This window comes from Betta splendens, chromosome 8 (genome assembly GCF_900634795.4).
Source record: "Betta splendens chromosome 8, fBetSpl5.4, whole genome shotgun sequence".
NCBI lineage: Eukaryota > Metazoa > Chordata > Actinopteri > Anabantiformes > Osphronemidae > Betta > Betta splendens.
The window spans coordinates 5,775,187-5,791,271 of record NC_040888.2 but is presented as its reverse complement, the minus strand read 5'-3'; the positions used below and the strand labels follow the sequence as shown (position 1 = coordinate 5,791,271).

Genomic DNA, 16,085 nt, shown 5'->3' with positions numbered 1-16,085 from the left:
TTTGCCATTTGGTGAGTGGATTTATAAAACAAATATGGCCACTGAATTTCTGTTTCTTTTTTTTCCATAGGCAGCTTAAATAGATGCTATGTACAAAACTGCTTAACTTTATTAAATGTAATATTTCTGGGCCTCATGTTTGGTCAGTCTTAAATCTACAGTATTACATTGCATTGAGTTGTGGTCACAACCAAAACATTTACATTTATACTTAATATTTCTTCTCTTTATTGAGTAGTAGCCTACAGCTTAGCGAGTAAAGTCACTTGGTTTTCTATGCAGCTGGAGGTCAAGAGTTTGTAGAGTTTGAGCTCCTTCCGCAGTAACAGGGCAGCACAGGACACCCCTGGCCTCCAAAAGAGCAGCAAACAGGTGACCTTCCCACAATCGTCAGTGGGAGTTCAGATTGTAAGGATTTATGAGAGAAGGTGAGAGGGTCTGGCACAGACCCTGCCCCATGACCGGGCCTTGGGGGTCCTGCTCTCCCTTGTGTGTTGACAGCGTTACTGCGCATGTGGACCTCTGAAAGATTGGGTGTGCTTTTCTCCCAATTGTTCTGACCTCTATAAATTGTGGCCTGGCTACCAGTAGGCTTTTCCGCTTTTAATATCTCACTCTTAAATGGATCTCTCACATTTAGGGGCCTCTCAATGTGTGCCTCGAGTGGGCTACAGGAGCCCCAGGACTGGGTTCATTAACTTTGCCTTGATTGCTCAAGCTTTGAAAATGTCTGGCAACAGCAGGTATAATGTGACTCAATGAAAAGGCCCTGGGAGTCCCCAGAGGCTAATTACAGCACAGACAAGTCAGTTTGTAAAGGTGTAATATGTCGTATATAAAATCCACATTTCTCTAATTTGAGTTATGAGAAGTTGTGTTTGAGTAACAGCGACTAATGACTTTGATTTATTATCACAACAGAGAGGTGTTTATTTTTCATTAGGTCAAGTTTTCATTATTTCTTGGGTAATAGACACAATAAAAACTACAGCACAGCAGTGCAGCCAAACATTTACTCTGGTACACAGTTGCTAAAATCCTACTGGAACTGAACTGCACTTTCTTGAGTATCACTTGTTTGTCTGATTTGTTTCAGACCCATATCTAACCTACTTGCTATTGTACTGCAGGGCTCCCCCTCCTCTCAATTCTCGGTTAAATCCTTGCAAATGCAAGCTACACCAAGAAGCTAGACGTGATTAATGGATGCCCCTGCGTTCTGGGCCCTCCCAGCTGAATGGCTGTCCAGTGTGTGGTGCTGCGAGGTGCTGTGCGATAACACTAGATCTGTCCTCCACGCCATCGTCCTGCTAGAAGCCTCATTCATCAATCAGGGCATACCGTTCACTTCACAGTGGGGCTTCTAAATGGCTGAACCCTGTTTCCATAAGTGTTGCAAAAGACATGACACTCCTTACATGAGTCAAAAGAATGTTACTGGGTTTTTATAATGAGGATTCAGTGATGGTCATGATTTTTGACTTCTGAGCTTTAAAAAGACAAACCCACTCTTTCAGGTACTTCTTTCTTTACTTTATGTGCCTTTCTGCATTTTTAAACTTTCAGATCTGCTTTCAAAAAAATTGCCAGGAAGTCATATTTGTTGCCATCTTCAAATGACATGTTGTCGCATCCGGCAACCACTAAGTGTTACGTACAGTACATTGAGTGACTGACTGGCCTATTATTGGTTAAAGCAACGTCAGTCAGTTCTTTAAATATGTTAAGACACAGCAAAGGTTTAACCCATGTCCTAGAAATATAATTTATAGGTACTTGAATCTGGACTTTATAATTGATCAATTTTAAAAAGATTAGCTTTGTTTCTTTTTCATAATGCACGGCCCTCTGTGAACAATGTGATGTATGTTGGTTGCGTGTGGGTTCCACGACCCTTTGTGAGCACAGGGCACGTGTTTCATTTTTCTCCCCCCACCTAATTAGACCGGACTGGAAAAGCTGACCACGCTCCTTGTTTTTTTGGTGTGGGCCTGTGGAAAGGTGTGTGGCGGGCCTGAAAAAATGAGTACACGCAGGGCATCTTGCTACCTGAGAGATTTATAACCAAGCATGCTGGACACGCCGCAGTGGTCAGACTTTTAAAAAAGCATGTAAAGCAAGGCTCGATTTCAACATCTGACAGTTGGTTACTAAGCCAGTTACCACCAATACACAGACTCTCTGCTTTTCTTTAACTATTTAAAAGGTCTTGAAAATGAATCAAAACATTTTTTGTGGTAAATGCCTGAGTTTGAACGAGGCGGTTTATGTTGAACCACCATCTACATTTCACCGGGACTGAGCCTAAATTTGTACGGCATTTATTAACAGAGCAGATATTCACGGAGTACTTCCAAATAAGTGGGTGGTTGAATCATGTGGGTTTCACCAGTTTAGTGCCATAGTGGACTGACGTACAGTAAGATGAAGAACGTCTGGTAGAATCTGGTATTAATAAATACTGTATGCATCAAACCTGGCTATAATATTGTCAAATGAGTCAACATTTACAATGCAGCAACAGAACAGTTCCAGTAAAAGTTAGGAAGGGCAGAGCTTCCCGTTCACAAGAAGAAAATACACAGAATGACCCTTGACGTTTTTCTATTAAAAGAAATGTTGAGAATAAGTCCGTCTTATTTGACCTTGTTTGTTTTCCCTAAAAACTCAACAAAAGTCTGGCCGTTGAATAAACGAAAGAGGAAAAATAGCAGGTAGTAGACAATCAAGGGCAATCAGCTGATTCACATTGCACATCGCAGCTGCATTGATACTTCTCACACAGAGCTGGTTAATTATTAGTTAATTATTGGATTAACTGTAGTATCTTCCATACTAGTCCAGAGATGCTACAGGTTATAGTGTATAATGTTCAGTAGATCAAATAGTAACTAAGAGGCTTAAATAGGGTCAGTGTAGTGGCGCATGTGCTGCCTAAGTCAGCCATGCACTATTGTTTATTTTAAAAGTGATGTCTGAATATTGTTTTATATTATATTTAGCAGAGTTGGCTCAGCTGGTCTGACTTTCTGCAAGAACATGGCTTCAGTTAACAAACTATAGGACTTCATACCAGTTCTATATGAGTACGAGGGAAAGCGTGATAAGAGAGTCTGTGTCAGTTCTTCCAAGTAAAATAAATAAAAAGCCTGGCATACTTTAGTTTCTAACGTGACCATGGAATATTGGTCCTGCTCAGTGGAAAAGTACCACAGGTAGAAGAAAAACGTCTTCAGCACTTCTGCAAGCTTTTGAGTCCAATTTCTGTTTTTTTTTATTGTTTGTGCAAGATTCAATCGGTTGCACCATAAAATAAAAGCTTAAAGAGAAGGATTTTAAATCAATACTTCTGGTGCTTGTGTTCCTTTTAACTTCATCAACATATCAAAACCCACTTAACTGCACTTTTCAAATGAAGACAAACGCCCGTATTAATGTTTTATAATGAATGATATATCATGATATGAATGATATGACACTGATGGGGCTAATTAGTGCCATATAAATGTCTGAGTGTGTCTTAGGTGAGTAAGAAAAGTGGACTTGTGTCTGGACAATTTTCTAATGATCCTAAGTAAATACTACATATGCAGAGGGTATTAGGCTCCATCACAATCCCTGGTTATTTGGCAGGCTGTGGCTAATGGAAGCATGGTCTTGAGTGGACGTCACAAGCGCACAGCTGAACAAAGAGGCCCTTTCTGTGGGCCAGAAGGTGCTGAAAGGCAGGGTGAGGGTGGCAGGCCTGTACGGAAGACCACTATCATGCTGGGCTTCACATGCTGGAGCTCACGGACAACGGCGGGGGCAACATGTTGTAACCGCTCCCTGGCTTAGGATCTTTACCGTGGGGTCAGGTCAGTTTCCGAATGTTGCTACAGGACATTTGGAGAGGGGGGGACAGCAGGTCTTGTGGTGAAGAAGGCAACAAACCGTGCGACTGAATGATGTGATCGGACGGCAGACACGACAGATCTTCATACCTCATTGATTTTCCTGTGCCACGGTGCTTTTGCCCCATATAAAATAATTCAGACCACATGTGCCCACGTATGCCGCCTCGAATGGGAAGAAGTAAATGTCAGAGACAGTTAGTAGCGAGCGTAAGGCACGGTCCTTCAAAACATGTAAGAATGGAGAGAAAAGCAGGGGTGACTCAGCGTCAGAAAAGCCTTAACAAACCTAATCACATGATACTGTTCTGCTGAGCTTTGCAATGATTCACACAAAGGTGCACTGTGCAATACATTTCTTAACGTCCTCTAGTTTGCTGCTTTCAGCACTAAAGAAACTAGAGAGCAGATGCTGTGGACGTCACCTTTAAAGACTGCATGTGTTTAAATAAAGAAGCCTAACTCATCACACAGGTAAACTTGTAATTCCTCTCCATGGATGTTTGACAGGCAGAGCGATGGGTGGCCGTGCACGGCGTGAATCTGGAGCGTGCTAACCAAAGGAAAGCCTCAGGGCCACGCGAGAGGACCCGTGGAGCCACTCAAGTGATCCCCGAGCCGCCGCATACAGTCTGCCTTTTACCTCCTTGTGTGTACACAAAGGGGAACTTATCCGAACACACCACCCTCCCGTTCACCCCCTCTCTGCCGTCTCCCCTCCGTCCCTCATAATGAGATGAAGTCAGGTTCTGCCACTGCATGATAAAAAAAAAAAAAGAAAATACAGCCTATGCTGCTTAACATTTACAGGATCTGAGGGCGAAACCTTTGGTCAGGGAAGACTTTTGTTTCCCACATACAGCACAGTTACCAAATACATATCCAAAGGCTTTGGATATTCATAATTAGAAAAGCCCTGATCTGTGGCCGCCTCCGTGCGTCTCATTGTGTCTGAGCTTCGTCGGCCACATGTGCGGGATCTGTCACCAGCAGAGAGTACTGTAAAATGTTATGTTTCCTCTGGTAAGACCTTTACAACAAAAGGGCCACGGAGGCCACACACAGCTCCCAGAGATCCAGCGATGAGAGCAAATAAACCGGAGGAGTCATCCCTGACACCATGTGTGCCCGCGTACAGTGCAGACTGGTGGGAAAACAAAGTTAGGTCAAGCATGATTAGCTCCTCACCTTTTCCAGGGATGCTCTGTTACGCTGATGTGTCATTGAACCTGACGTTTGATTAATGACTTCCCTTTGTCACAGAGCTTGACAAGAGCGACATCAGACATCTTATTTTTATCAAACTGGATTACAATGCTTAGAGCATTTCATCCTCATACAGTAATGTGTGTGAAGTCTAATTTGTTTTACTAGCTAGTAATACATTGCTGAAGCTTCAATGACCTGCCTGTGGCTCAGAACCATCTCCGATGCTTTAAGGGCAAGTGACAATCAAGCCATGTTGTTTCTCCACGGTTCTCCTGTAAACACGCCATGGCCGTCGCTGGGCCTCTGTGCAGGTTCTCTAAGCGCTGCTGCGTCCTGCACGGCATTCACCTTGCAGTATTCCAGAGCAAAGCAAGCCACCGTCACCAGGATTGAGGGTGACAATGCTGACGTCTCTGAAGCGGCGCGCTCTGAAACGCACAGGCCTAATCTGTATTCTTAGGCAGGATTTGCCTTCAAATTGCTCCACTGCATGCAGCCCTTGTAGTTGTTGTCGTCCGCTGTGGCGCATAGACTTTAAATAAACACAGCTTTGATAAGCCAGGGGCCAGACAGTAACCTCTGACCCATAGCAGTTCCGATTTAGGTCGCGGGGCCTGAGGTTCACCAGGTGACACCAGCATAGCTCTGAATTAGTGGCCCTTTTCTACTAAAGGGGGTTTATAAACATTGTGAGTGGATGACGGAGGGTCTATAGGAAATTGACTTTGTCCAGAGTGTGTTAACTGGGAGGGGAGCAGAGGTTAAGAGGCACAAGGCCTAAGGAGGCTTTGGGGTGATCTGATTCATGATCCAAAAGACAACACCTTTCACCAAACAATGTCTGTAAAACACATCTACGAAAAATGATCATTGTGAAGCTTTTTAGCAATTTTGCTTTTTTAACATTGAGTCAGTTTGTTCCAAGCAGTAACTTTATTCTTCCCTCCTTTGAAGTGTCCATACACAATTTTTCATAATTAAACGTGTTTAACAACACATCCCAAAGTAAATTTAGGAAAATTATATTATATAAATATTTCCTTGCAAAAAATAAGGGCCCTTGGCTTATTTGTAGTGGACGTGACCATGGGTGCAGCCAGCCAGTGGCAGTCTAAGGCCTCTTTGTAGGCTGTCGAACATGCACCAAACCACAAATTATCATTGGAGCAGGACAGGCCTCCCGCACCATAACTAAGTCCTCCCCTACCTCCCCGAAAGCTTTGGGATTTATGGCATGTGTCCAAATAAACATTCCGAATACTGGGGCAGAGTGTGGCCACGGGTGAGCATGTACCGAGGGAATCAGATGTCACGATGTATTCTGCCGTCATCAGGCGCTCGCTCAGATAAATCTTTTATTTTGTTTATGCCCCGTGTTTCTCTGTATCTCTGTTGGATGTTTTTTTTATTAGGCACTTCTGCTGCTTCCAACTCTCCCAGTGTCTCGACGTAGCTTTTTTTCCTCTCTCATTGTAAATGAGGTGTGCTGCAAAGTAAACAGGACTTAGAAGTGTTGACTTTTGTATAATTATTCTTCAGTATAATTTCTCCCCTGTACAGTAGTTGCTCATATTCAGGTGAAGTGCTGAGCGAAAGTCTTTCCAGTGGTTTTTCATCATTTGTAACCATCTACCAGGGTGGAGCTGCTCATTTTCATATTTCCTTGGCTGCTGTAGGAAAGAGGTGCATTTCTGCTTAATAGTCATTTGCACTGACCATTAGCAGCAGGATGTCAGAGGGCTCTGTGCTGTGTATCAATGACAGGTTTAGCTTCAGTGCTGCTGCTCACTGTCTCACTGTGTGTCCGTGCTTTTAACGTCTGCTCTCGTCTGCCCACTGTACGCTGGGAGCCAGCGCTCACCAGCCACCACCAGGCTTCTGCCGCTGGCACGCCGTGTTGATGACATCAGTAATTTGTCACTCTGCAGACATGCTGTGATTTATGGCGTTTCCCATGCTGCAGAACTTGCCCTTGGTGTTTCTTTATTGCATTTAAAACCTATTACTGTAAAACAGGGAGATTACAGCATAATGCATGCCTGGAAAAAACCCGCAGCTTGGGCAAATAGTGGGTTTTCTACTAATAAAGTAGCTGGATTATGGCTAAATGTTTATATTATTTTACAGCTTGCCTTGAGGAGGGAAAACTATTTCCATTAATAACCAGAGTGATGAATGTGAGTAATTACCTTGTATTGTAAGCAATATAGCTCACCCCCTGAAGCTTCACACTGTTTTATAATTTGGGTTCCTCACACCTAGACAAATGGTAATAACTTTAGTTTACTGGAGCGTGTCCTTCAGTTAGATTTTTAGTCATGTTGTAAATGTTTTATTATATTTGAGGATGGTGGTATTTAGCCTATTTTTAGGTTTGCTGTTTGACAGCAGTGGGTTAGATATGGCCTCAACCTGGTTGATGTGCCTTGTGCTGATGAGTACAATACACAAATGCAATTTTAATATCAGATCAGCCTTTTAAGCTCCGTAATTATCCAAACTGACACTCGGGGACTTTGAGCACTGATGGATAAGCTGTTCGCTGGGCACCGGGCAGTTCTGTATATTTGTCCAGCGAGTGATTTGCAGAAAGACACGGTTGTAAAGGCCACCGGCATTGCTCTCTGAGGGCACGCTGAGTGCTGACATGTCACGTCCATCAACTCCAGCGTGGCTGTCAGCTAGGAGCGCGCCATTGCTGGTCACCAGCCCTCTGCTACGCGCTCACAAGGTGCATTTTAGGTGGAGACAAACAAAGATGCCTTTTAGCTGATATTGACACACATTCAGTTTGATTGCATTTAAGTAAAGTGCTGAAGGATCATCATCATCAGGTGAAGAAGTCAAATAAATAATATACGCTGGTACATATGGGTTCGTCTCAAGGATATTTATCTGTGGAAACTGATTATTTATGTGTTAGCTTGCTTCCATGTTAAGGTAAGGATCAGTTAACAACAACATGAAAAATAATCTTTAGGGTGTGGGTCATCTTAATAACATCCCTTATGGAGGATGTAGAAAATCACCACTCAGGCATTTTAAAACCATGCCAACTTTTTTCCATGTGTTTTTTTATACAGAGGACAGCGAATGAAGCCCATAAAACGTCCGATAGGGAGAAGGAACTGTCCGCTTGTCAGCAACAGGCTGAGGGGAGTCAGGGGAACATCGGTGTTGATGCTAGAGGGGTTACCATCAGCTCTGATGTCAGAATGCTGTCTTTACTGGCTGTCCCTTCGCTGTGGTGAGTCTGGGAGTCGTTAGAAGTGTCCATTAATCATAGTCCTAATTTGTTTATACATCATGGGTCCTGATGGGAGTGGTGGAGAGTTGGGAATACCAGTAGTCAGTGTTAGTTACTCTAAGCCCTTCTACCAGGCAAATCACAGACCAGAGATGAGACAAGAGAGGGTCAGTGGTGAACCTGAATTCTGAGTTTTGTTCTTTCCTGCGTTATTTTGCAAACACAGGCGCATCAGAATAATGAATACAGTTCACAGGATGAGATGCTGTTTTACTAGCTGTGCTTCGGCGACTGGTTTTATTACTTAATGGGACGATCTGGAGGACTTTTTTCCTTGTTTGGTTAATTATGACGTTTTGCACTCAAAAAACTGGACTGATCTATGAGTCAAGCACAGAAAAACACTTCACCTCTCCTCCCCTATGTGTCTTAGGACTTGGCTGGGCTCCCCGATGAAAATCCACAGCTTCATCCATCAGAGCAGCTATACATTATGTCACTGAGTCATTACGGCATCTCAGGACATGTCCTCTTCTGAACCCGGCTCCAGAAAGAGCAACTCGATGGAGAGGTTAAGAGCAACAAATTATCAGATTTCACATACAGTAAGAAATCTAATTTTGCTCTCCTTTAGTTGTATGTTTTTGCATTATTTTCTGAAAGTCAAATAACTTAATTTAGTTAACCCTAACCCTACCCCCCAACCCTAACCCTACTTATGTACAGTATACAGTAGATATTGCATGTTTATGTAGTCATAAGTCATGCCAGCTTGAAAATGTTTAAACTGTAGCAGATGGTATTAAATTATAATATATTATTCATATATAAAATTGAAAATATTGACATTTTTGTGAGTAAGCATTGATTAATGTATGTTAGGGTTCTGTCTAAATATTCAAATAATTTAATATTTGAATGACCATAGTATAGTATTCAGAAGTGTCAGCTTTTTGTAACATCGTTTTTACACAGAGTTGAAATTCACTCAGCTCTTTCACCTAAAACTTAAAAAAAGAGAGACTTGTGAAAGACTGGCTTGTTCGCCTTCACCAGTAGCAGATAAGGCTAAAGGTTGCTATGGAGACTCAGCCACCTGGAGCCAGAGTCAAATTTAGTGAAACCACAAAGTCAACATGAGCGCGTGCTACGGCCGGGCGAGAATGAAAAGAAGTTGTGATTGTACGGGCCACAATCAGAAGTCAAAATATATCAAGCGAAACGTCCTTGGATACAGTGACACATCACGATTCATTTCCATCAGTCGAGGTAAACTATCATTCTGGGGCACGACCGGAGGCACGATGACACATTTGCAATATATATAATGTAGGACTGTCACTGCTGCAGAAACCATATCCCTTTATTTATTCAAGGCCAAATGCTGCTATGGTAGCGTGATTCCTTTAACTGTTTTAACTCAACCACATCATTGTGCGTGGAGACATGGAGCTAATATCTTCACAGTCCCACCGACTGACGTCTGACGCGAGAACTGAGGGTCAGTGTGTGTTAGACTGTGAAAACACTAAAGGGAGGTGGGCTTTATTCATGCTTTACGTGACTGTAGCCAACACATCACTTTACACCAAATTCAAAATTCACTTACATGCAACGCAGGCTTCACAAATATGACTTTGAATGGCGTAGTTGTAGTTTCTTATTCTAAACAGCCTTTTATAAATCGGCTTCTTGTACTAGATGTGCAGATATTTTTAACTCAAATCCAATAAATGAAATCTAATACATGTGCGGTTTCATGTTATGTCGTCAGGTTTCACACACTGCACAGTAGAACCTGTAGCAGTGTTTTTACAACTTTCTTTTCCAGGTTGAGAATAGAAAGCTCAGCACAAAATACTGATCCAAATGATACTATTCTGAAACACATGAAATTAGCTTTGACGCTCAGCACGTCGTACGTTCGTGGGTATATATGAAAATGTATTCTAATGTGTGCAGCTCTGTGTGAGACCCCCTGTGTTATTCTTACCTGGCTGTGATTAGGCTGCAGTGAGCTGACGTGGTTCAGAGCGCTGTAGCCAAATTACATCTACCGGAGCAGCAGAGAGTGATTTCCTTGGATGCATCACGATGTAAATACCTCATCCAGGGCAAAAACCGCTAAACGTCATGCTGTCATAGCTACGATAGCTTCATTCATAGCGAGTCTGACAAGAGACTAAAATATTTCCCATCTCACTCCCGTCTCCGTCGTACTTGCCCTGAAGCGCGGGTTCAGACAAACAGTCGTGAAGCAAACCACAGTCGCTGTGTTATTGTCATTATCGGTACTGGTCCTCAAGGTTTGATAGAGGCTCAGTGAATTAGAAATCTGGTGTGGGGAATTCAAAAAAGAATGGAGTAGTTTACCAAATGACAATTGATAACAACGGGATCTTTTACTCATCATCATATATGAAGAGAAGTCCTTTATCCTGCCAGGTTTAGCACGAGTCGGTCCCGCCGCTGGTGCGGTACCTGTCCAAGAACAACTTGTCTGAGGTCGCTGCAGAGTCGGAGTCTGACACAGTGATTATAGGTGGTGCTCCGGGTGAGGAAAGCTGCGGTTTTTGTGCTGAATATCTGAGAAATCCATTGTGAGCTTCACCTTCTCTGAGGTAGTGCTCGACTGAATTATTTGCCGTGGGGAGGAAGTGCCGCGAGCCCTCGCTCTGAGGTATACCTGCAGCATGATGCAGTGCGTCTAGGCCTGGGTGTGAGGGATATACAGGACATTCACATGTGTGATAGCCATTTGGGGTCTTAACAGAGGTTACTGGAATAAAACAAGATGAAGAGCTGAATCTCTTTATTAAAGAGTCATAATGTCGGGCATTGAGTCTGTCAATGACGCACACACGTATCACAAATCGTACTTGATTTGTACAGTAGCATCACTGGGGTGCGAAGGTGGGCCGACACGCGCGTGGCCTGTTTTGGAGAGGGGAAACCCTCAAGCGTGATGCATGTACGGACTGTCATGACGTGTCTTGTGCTTCTCAAGGCACGTTGTAAACTCCATCAGTCACTCCATAAATCCCGCCGGAGGTTGAAAACGCAGCACGAGATATACGGGCGTCTAATGAACGCGAGGTGAGGCGGAGGTGTCGGGACCGGACCCGCGCTGCACGGGCGCGCGTGCGTGTGTGTGCGATCCGCTGGGGCCGCGCTCGGGCTGCATGTGGACCGACACAAGGACCCACAGTCACAAGGGGTTAATTGTAGGTGTTTAAAGAGCACATGTCGTTAAAGGGCTGCTGGGTGGAAAGACTTCTATTTATACATGGCAGAGGTAATGAGGTGAAATTATTCTGTCCGACAGAGATGGGATGTGACCACAGCGGGCTGGTGCAGACTCTCCTGCCCTGGCTCCGGCTCCTGAGAATGTTTTCAGTCCAAATACGGCCGCTGAAACGTAAGCTCGCTAATTAATTCCCATTTACATACGGCCAGCTGTGGTTTCCATTGCGCCCCACACCCCAGGCGCCCTGTCACACCAGCAGGCGATTGATTGACTAATTAATGATTCCCCTGATGCAACAATTAAATTGAAATTAACGTAATAGGCCTCGGACGGCGTAACACCAAGGTGGTGTTTTTATTCCCTCTGCTTACCGGATAACGCACATAAACAAATGGTGAGGAGACGCAGGAGTTGTATTTTTACCACCAAGCGCCTTCTTACCCCAAAACAGAGATGTGTGTTTGAAGCCCTGTAGCTGTACTGAGAACAGCAATCAAGTCTCCCAGGAGTGATGGACCTGACCCCTGTTGCTCCACTAGGGGGAGCAGCTCCATAGGGATGGGCTCAGACCGCGTGCATGAAACACTTAAATATTTATCCATCTACTGAGCAAGACATTGTGTAATTGTTACATGTTATCACAGGACATACTGTTTCCCTTGAATTTCCAGGGTTTGATTGATACATATTTGAAGATGTTATTGCCAAAGCATTTGTGAAACTAGTTTGTCAGATTAATCGTTAATAGTTTCATAATCAGCTGTAGGACATGAAGGCTTAGGTTTCTGTGTATCTACTGTATATCACAACTCTATTAACTTACTGTCATATATAATATATATAATCCATTCATTGATGTTTGGGGGCTATTATTAGCTACATGTTCTCTATTTAGTTCAAAGAAACAAAGCAGGTGCTGTGTGCAGCACTTTACTGGTCACTAAGGTGTGGTTCCTGCTTCATGGCTCATTGTGTACAGAGCCTTAATGGACACTGGATAGAACAGCCTGAGGATCAACAGAAAACACTGATCACCGCAAAGGTGCACGTGACTGCAGGCATAAGAAAAAAGGGCAAACCATGCAAAGCTGCCAAAATCATCATTAAATATCTGGATCAGTCCAAAATGCCAAGGGAAGCTGGATCTTCTCCTCTCGCTTGATAGTTTCCCTTAAATGACTGCACAGTTTCTTCTAAACCCCTGTTAAGCCAAATTTTCCAAAAGATTTTTATACATTTGGAGGCATTAAAAAAAAAAACTAGCCAAAGACCAGAGCAACGTTTGCTGTGGTCGTGATTAATAGGCGCGTACGGCGCTGAAATGACATTCATGGAGTCTTTTCCCCTGACGCTCAGGTTACTCGGACTGAAGCAGCTTTTGTCTGTATTAGTGAGGGCCGGGTTTTTACCCTTCCTGTCTGCCTGCTGGTGCAGGAGGGAGGCCAGAGTGCCGTGGCATGGACGGTCATTAGTACAGTACCCGCCCTGCCTTTCCTTCAGCGGCCAGGCATCCGTGCCAGGGCTGAAAAAGGTGAGACGGCAGATATATGACGTCTTTACGAGCCCATCGCATGCACAGTGAGTGGCCGTCGCAGGCTGAACCCGTGCGGCTTCACAGACACGTGGCCTCAGCGTTGTCTTGTACGAAGTGCAGAATGTGAAATGCCTGAAATGCTTCCGCTCGGTGCTCGGCTCCTCACACACACCACAGCAGCCCATTAGTAGAGCTCATCAGCGCTGGTGAGAGGCCTGCACTTGGCCCAAACGCCATGAGATGGATATGTATCTCATTATGTGTGCTTTTGATTTAAGCTCAAGAAGAGCGGCCTGCCTCACGCAGACCCACGAAATGCAGTGATTTACCTCCTTTGTGTAAATATTCCTTTTGGCTCTTTGTCTCCGTATGACTTTTCCAGAGTTAGCGTGACCTATGCTGGTCATATCGGGCCGGCGCGGGCCTCGTTTCGGCTGAACAGAAGTTAATAGTAAATAGGAAGTGTAGGTTTATGCTGATCGTAATTGCAGATTGAGAAAAGGCGCAGCCTTTGTAGGTTTATGGTGGAATGATGCGACCGCTTTGTTAGGGACACCTGTACCGTGTCGTTCAATCCAAACCAGCAGCTTTGCCATCAACTCTACAGTGCTACAGAGGCCACGCTCATCATCATCCCCCTCAATTTAGCCACGTTTCATCAGCATCAATCCCAAAAGGAGCAATAGAACTATATTTGCTGTGTTTTGTTTTGGAAACCCGACTGTGGCCTTTTGATGGGAATCGCAGGTTGGTCCCGGTTCCGCAGCTGCTGGAGCCATCACCGCATGCGTTTGCATGGCACCCGCTGAGAGGCCTGAGCATCACGGGAGAAGCTCCCTCAGATCATTTCCATAAATGTGAGTAATGTGCTCCTTCTTTCCACTTTGGTGGAGGTCCCTCAGGGAGGACATGGGGATAAATGCATACATCACGGCATCCGCAGACCAATAAGTTATCTGCAAATGTGTTTTAGGCTTTACAGACGTTTGTTTATTGCTGTTTAGTAGCAGAGACCAACAGTTTAATGAGGGCAGGATTTGACCCCCCCGACTGACAACGGGGAAAAAGACACAGGCGAGAAACGAACAGAATTTCAAATCTCTTGTTCCTCCACATCGTCAGATGTGAGGATGCAGGACCTGGAGCTGAACTCTTACTGTACTGGGTTTTATGCATCCAGTGGGTCTTTATCCCTGACAAACTGGCCAATGTCTCAGAACAGAAGCCCAGAACCTGAACCTGAAACCCTTTGTGCGTTTTGTCCTTAATTCTATTGAATTCTGTGAGGTCCTAACTCTATGTAATGTGATTGGCTGAAAAATATAGTGTAAATAGACCAGCTTCAGAAAAGTGAACTTTATTTTTGAAAGTAATAATTTCCCTGAACTCTGAAACGCCACATGCTTCTGTTCTGCATATGTGCTGTGCTGTAGGTGCATCTTTATGGTTTTATTTTTTCTAAACAGCAGTAAATATGTTAATGTATAATGGGTGGAATATCCTTACGTCATGGTCCATTTAGGTTATGACATGATTCATCCGAATCGTATTTTCTGTTTTGCAGTGGTTGCGCTGTAAATCCTACAGTACCTTCCTCTAAGCCAATTACATTCATTCAGAAAAGTTGTGACGGGCCAGCGCCGAGCTCGTACAGAACCTAGAGGTTCTAACTGGATGGACAGAGATGAACTCACTGTAGAAAACACACAAACACTACACATACAATGGGCAGTTTTTGTTTGTTTCTTTAGGTAATATTCAGGCTTTATGTTGAAAATAATTACAGGAAGGATTTAAATAAAATTAAAATTTTACTTAAATAAAATTCAAAATATTTCGTCTTCATATGCATCATCAACATATTCAGCTCCCAAAAGCTGTGGTTTTCTTCATGCTGAGGTCAGAGGGCAAGGTCTCTGCTTCGGTTTCTTAGATGTGAAAGTACTTGATTAGATTTTTAGTTTTTTTCCTTTCAAATCTTGAGCTCTGTGCTGATCCAGTTCATGAATCCGCTGTACCCCCCTCCACATGCAGTACTACACACTGAGTTCAACCTTGCTCGGGACAGTAAATCAGACTCCTCTGAGGAAACTATTTATAAAAGCCTGACATTCAACTTCCTTTTTCTGATTGCTGATTACACCTCTGAGTTTTTGAATGCAGCGTTGCTACTCACCGTAGGAGCAGCACGGGACAAGGTTAAGAAACCTCCAAGCTGTAAATTAACCAGATACATTTATCTGCGGCCCCAAATTTGATTCGCTGATCACCGCCTCCTCCTCGCAGCAGGCCTCCTAGACTCCAAATGATGAAAGAGAAGAAGCTCTTAATGGCTTTACCAGGGTGCTGAATCCCTGCCTTGTCTAATATTAAATCACCCCCATATTTCTTGCAGCTGGCTGAGACTTGAATGGCATCTCAGACAGGAATCACCAAGCGCTCCAACAAAAAGACAAATTATGCCTTAGAATAACTTAAGAGTGGGCATTAGTGTGTCTAAATCCTTATAAACGTTTTGATCATTTCAATACAACTAAGGACACAACAACACATTCAACCCCTGGGTCAAGGCTTTTTTTACTTTAATCCCAGGCCCTGTAGAGGTCAACCTTTAAGCATGACAGGCAAAGAACAAAAAGGAATAGTTCCATCGCTGTTTTAAGACTTAGGCTCTGCAAATGAAGTGTATCCATAGCAACATAAATAAGATGGACTGAATTTTAATAGAGGCAGCTGCTTTCATCAAGTTAAAGATGAATCCATATGCAGGTTTTTGTGTCAGTAGGTCAGTGGACGCACATGAGATAAATGAAGGACATGTTACACAACTTCATTAGAAATTGTACAGTACAGTACGTCTTGTCCTGGAGGATCAGCTATTTGAACTACTGATGTGTTCAGGTGCCAAATCCACGTTCCCTGTAGCAACGTGAAATACAGCGTACGGGTAATAAT

The 16,085-nt window shown here is 43.7% G+C and overlaps 1 protein-coding gene and 1 long non-coding RNA gene across 2 annotated transcripts in view; one reads left to right on the top strand and one right to left on the bottom strand.

Annotated features, from left to right (window-relative positions):
• LOC114860517 (galectin-3-binding protein A-like) overlaps positions 1–16,085 on the bottom strand; it is a 206,947-nt gene that overhangs the window by 140,931 nt on the left and 49,931 nt on the right. The window lies entirely within an intron of this gene.
• The window catches only part of LOC114860561 (uncharacterized), a 56,205-nt gene that overhangs the window by 10,786 nt on the left and 29,334 nt on the right, over positions 1–16,085 (top strand). The window contains exons 3-4 of the long non-coding RNA XR_008695380.1: positions 8,186–8,349; positions 8,783–8,954. This is a non-coding gene — a long non-coding RNA (uncharacterized LOC114860561). The remainder of the gene's footprint in view (positions 1–8,185; positions 8,350–8,782; positions 8,955–16,085) is intronic.